This window comes from Doryrhamphus excisus, linkage group LG1 (assembly GCF_037039965.1).
Source record: "Doryrhamphus excisus strain RoL-2023G ecotype Guam linkage group LG1, RoL_Dexc_Guam_v1.1, whole genome shotgun sequence".
In the NCBI taxonomy this organism is placed as follows: domain Eukaryota; kingdom Metazoa; phylum Chordata; class Actinopteri; order Syngnathiformes; family Syngnathidae; genus Doryrhamphus; species Doryrhamphus excisus.
Window position 1 is genome coordinate 11,804,282 of NC_136357.1, and position 5,528 is coordinate 11,809,809.

The window sequence follows — 5,528 nt, forward strand, 5'->3', positions numbered from 1 at the left end:
CCCATCACCAGCTCTGCTCTATATAATAATGTTGTAATTGTCAGAGATGATGAGGCGGACAAAACACCCAAATCTGCATGTAGGTGTATGTATTAGGGGTGGAACGTCCACCATAATCACTGAGGTTTAATGTCATTCATTCATTTTCTACCGCTTTTCCTCACGAGGGTCGCGGGGAGTGCTGGAGCCTATCCCAACTGTCTTTGGGCGAGAGGCGGGGTACACCCTGGACTGGTCGCCAGCCAATCACAGGGCACATATAGACAAACAACCATTCACACTCACATTCATACCTATGGACAATTTGGAGTCACCAATTAACCTGGCATGTTTTTGGAATGTGGGAGGAAACCGGAGTACCCGGAGAAAACCCACGCATGCACGGGGAGAACATGCAAACTCCACACAGAGATGGTTTAATGTCATGGTTCAGTTAATTTTCAGTACAGGTAGGGAACCTAAACGCAACACAAATAGACTGGATATTTTTTTTTGCAGTTTGTTGACATTCATTTCTTCTATTCAATCCATCCATTTTTTTTTAACGCTTACCCGGGTCCAGTTTCGAGGGGACAGCAGGGAGGTATCCAGGAGGTATCTGGACTGGATGTCCGAACCACCTCAAATGTCGTCTCCCGATGTCAAGGAGCAAGGGCTTTAATCTGAGCTCCTCCTGGATGAACCACCCTGCAGAGGAAATTGTATCCATGATCTCATGACCATAGCTAGGTGACGGTAGGAGCTTTGCCTTCTGGTTCTGCTCGCTCTTCACCATGACAGTCCGGTAGAGTGACCACATTAGCTTAGACGCTACACTGATTCCCCTTCTGATACTTGAACTCCTCCACCTGGGGTCAAGACCACACTCCAAACTGGAAGGGTGCAATCTACACTTTTCCAGCTGACTACCATAGCCTCAGATTTGGAGTTGATGAGTCTCATCTCATGTTGGAAGCTTCAAACTCACATGAGACCACATGAGATCCCAAGTCCCCCAGACTGGACACCCTCAACACCTTGGCTCCGGCTTTGAGTCTAAACTCGAGTCTAAACTGTCAGTTGAGATGAGTTGAGAAGTTCAGATGAGACATTGTCGGAACTTCTCATCTTTTGACACCTTGTCAGGCTCCTTCACCATCAGGCAGATGATGTTCCTATCACGAGGTACTCCTCTTTAGGTCGCTCTTCAAGCTCTTTTCCATTAGATCTTCTGAATGACTTGCTGGTTACATCTAAATGTACCGTTACACCCCAGTACTCGTATGTGTGAGGATGTTTCACTTTCGCTCCAGGCTGTTTCGCTTCCTTCTCGCCATTATTGTCTCATCTTCAACTCCCAATCCCAAAATAATTGTCACTGATCAACTGCCCCAAAATCAGCATGGTGTTCTTTGATGAATTTTGTCTGCTCTCTGGCACAATATTTTGTGTGTGTATATATGTGTGCAAAAAAAAAAAAATCTCAGCAACTCTGTGGCCCGATGGAAGCTTTTAATGCCTTGCACCAACTATTAAGACTTCTCTTACTCCGGGCTGTAATTTCACGCTTGACAAAGTTCTGACAGAGCAAGCAGGGGTTAAATGGCTCGCTTAAGTGTGCTGTGTCGTTGTTAACAATTGTAATTATTGCAGGTACATAACTGGGGAGAATGCTGAAAGTCTGCATTCACTTGTTTAGTGGCGACTCAGCGTTTAAAAAAAAAAAAAAAGCTGCTTTAGACAAACAAACCAGATATATCTGTATTACACTTCCATAAAGGTGTACATATTGTTCTTCTGTGGAAGGCTACTGTTTACTGGCATTTTGTAACATTCTTTCCCCCTGACAAGAAAATTGAACTTTTATACATTTTGTGCATTGAAAATGCTAAAAATCCATGTTAGCTATCTGTTACAGTTGACAAAGGTTTGTTCATTTTGCGTACAGGAATGTTCCCCGTCTTTGCTGACCAATTCCTGCACACAACTTTCATGTTACTCATTTATTATGTATCGCAAGGCTCATTTAATGACAGAATAGTGTTTTCGAGGTCTTGCTTCTCCTTGGCATAACTGCTATCTATGACTCCTCCCCGCTAAAGGCTGCACTGTTTGTGTTTATGGAGTACACGCGTGACGACATGGCAAAGCAGTTACACTTCCTGTTTCTGTTCTGCACCGAAAAATAGGATTATGTCCCCTTCCAGCCCTAAACATGTGTGAATCTTCTTTTAAGCATGCTCAAGTCCAACCGTATGGGGTGGTAAAATAGAATTCATGTCAGGTCATGATGATGTCACTTTCTATATTTCCTGTAAATAAGACATACGGTACTACTATATATGGGAGAGTTATTTCCTAAATTCCATTTGTACTGGCTTTGTAGAAAGTTCTATTTTGAAAAGAGCATCATATATTTGATATAGTCCGATGTAAAATGTCTATTTATGGTGACTTTTTGTTTCAAAGAATAATACTACATAATAATAAGTTGTATGTTGTGGCTGCATGCATTGAGATTATGAACTTTAGATGCCAGCAATATGACTCCATGTCTTGCCTGTTCAATTCTGCAAACTGTATTCAAATTGTTTGTCATGAAAAGTGTTGATGAGCTAGGAAAAGACAACATCGTAACGGAATATTGTATTTAAACTGATCAGCTCTGAATTAAACATGCCATTGACTGCAATAGAACACAGATGTCTGTTTTGTTTTTCTTGTGCTTTTTGTTGATTTGTTAGTTAAAATTGTACACCATCAGAAAATGGTGATTTTTGACAAAAATGATAAGGGGTTAGCATGTGTTTTTTTTTTGGGGGGGGGGTCAACTTGCTTCTAATGCACTTTTCTGGTCAAAAAAAAAACAGAGGAAACCTCACACACGCTCAACAGAGGCCTGAGAAGCACCCAAAAACGGCAAAATTGTGATTTTTGAGGGGTTAGCATGTCGTTTTTTTTTTTTTACTTCCTTCTAATGCACTTTTCTGGTCAAATAAACAGGGGAAACTTCACACACCACTGAACAGGGGCACCAGAAGCACCCAAAAACAGCGGTGATTTTTGACAAAAATCATAAGGGGTTAGTATGTCGTTTTTTTTTTCCAACTTGCTTCTAATGCACTCAAAAAAACAGAGGAAAACTCACACACGCTCAACAGAGGCCTGAGAAGCACCCAAAAACAGCAGAAAATTGTGATATTTGACAAAAATCATAAGGGGTTAGCATGTCGTTTTTTTTGTTTGGTTTTTTTTTTCAACCTGCTTCTAATGCACTTTTCTGGTCAAAAAAACAATGGGAACCTCACACATGCTCAACAGAGGCCTGAGAAGCATCCAAAAACGGCAGAAAATGGTGATTTTTGAGGGCGGTGATTTTTGACAAAAATCATAAGGGGTTAGCATGTTTTTTTTTTTGTTTTTTCAACTTGCTTCTAATGCACTTTTCTGGTCAAAAAAATAGTGGGAACCTCACACACACTCAAAAGGGGCCCCAGAAGCACCCAAAAACGGCATAAAATGCCAGTGTTAGAATTTGGTGATTTTTGTCGTTTTGTTTTTTTTGTTTTTTTATCAACTTGCTTCTAATGCACTTTTCTGGTCCAAAAAACAGAGGGAATCTCACACACGCTCAACAGAGGCCTGAGAAGCACCCAAAAACGGCAGAAAATTGTGATTTTTGAGGGCGGTGATTCTTGACAAAAATCGTAAGGGGTTAGCATGTGTTTTTTTTTTGTTTTTTTCAACTTGCTTCTAATGCACTTTTCTAATGCACAGAGGGAACCTCACACACACTCAACAGAGGCCTGAGAAACATCCAAAAACGGCAGAAAATTGTGATTTTTGAGGGCGGTTATTTTTGACAAAAATCACAAGGGGTTAGCATGTTGTTTTTTTTTGTTTGTTTTATTTTTTCAACTTGCTTCTAATGCACTTCCTTAGTCAAAAAAACAGAGGGAACCTCACACATGCTCAACAGAGGCCTGAGAAGCACCCAAAAACGGCAGAAAATTGTGATTTCTGGGGGCGGTTATTTTTGACAAAAATCATAAGGGGTTAGCATGTCATTTTTTTTGTTTGTTTTATTTTTTCAACTTGCTTCTAATGCACTTTTCTGGTCCAAAAAACAGAGGGAACCTCACACACGCTCAACAGAGGCCTGAGAAGCACCCAAAAACGGCAGAAAATTGTGATTTTTGAGGGCGGTGATTCTTGACAAAAATCGTAAGGGGTTAGCATGTGGTTTTTTTTTGTTTTTTTCAACTTGCTTCTAATGCACTTTTCTAATGCACAGAGGGAACCTCACACACGCTCAACAGAGGCCTGAAAAACATCAAAAAACGGCAGAAAATTGTGATTTCTGGGGGCGGTTATTTTTGACAAAAATCATAAGGGGTTAGCATTTTTTTGTTTGTTTTATTTTTTCAACTTGCTTCTAATGCACTTTTCTGGTCCAAAAAACAGAGGGAACCTCACACACGCTCAACAGAGGCCTGAGAAGCATCCAAAAACGGCAGAAAATTGTGATTTTTGACAAAAATCATAAGGGGTTAGCATGTCGTTTTTTTTGTTTGTTTTATTTTTTCAACTTGCTTCTAATGCACTTTTCTGGTCCAAAAAACAGAGGGAACCTCACACACGCTCAACAGAGGCCTGAGAAGCACCCAAAAACGGCAGAATAAAACTGCTGATAACAACATGATATCATGAGCGCTTCGACTGTTTCCCCATCCGGTAGTAGGGATCTGCTTTATTCAGTATGGTGACAGTTTCAACCTGTAAAAGATGACTCCTATTCCATTACTTTGTATGGGAAAAAAGGTTTCAAAATTGGAGGTGTGTTTAAACATTAGAAGCTCCCCTGTATGTTTGATCCATAAATGAATAGGTTCACCAACTTGTTTTTGACATATTTGTTACCTGATGGTCCATTTTTACTGTCAGTGACTTGGGAAAATAAATATAACATGTGCCCTCATGATGTCTGAGCACTGACTGACTTTTCTAGGGGACGCTCATGGAGGTTTAGATGTCGCATAATCCCATTCATGAAGTTACCAGCTGAGTGTGAACTGTCGTTGCCGGCATCACGTTACGTGGCTTGTGTAGATATTAATAACCTTCACTGTGGGGATGTGACATAAGCTGAAAAACACGGGGGCCGGGAAGTGGTACATTCACTGTCATGGTTCAGGCTTGACTAAGAGAGACGCTAATTGTCCAAAAGTAGCAGGAGGTATAATCATTATGAAGTTTTGCTACATGAGCCAGAGCTGAATCGGTGCCTGGTGGTACAAATGAAGTCTGTCTCATTCTCTTCAAGAGTTATGACACGTACCAGTGGAAATGTCAATGTCAATATTTCATTTCATAAACTAAGCAATGAATTAAAAAAATATATATACTGTATGTAATACACTACCAAGATAGGAGATAGAAGGATATAGTAATAAAGCTTTCATTAAACTAACATAGACATATGTGTTAGTGAATAATTACTTAACTGTAGGAGCACTATTTGGCAAGATCAAAGGTACTTTGAAACATTG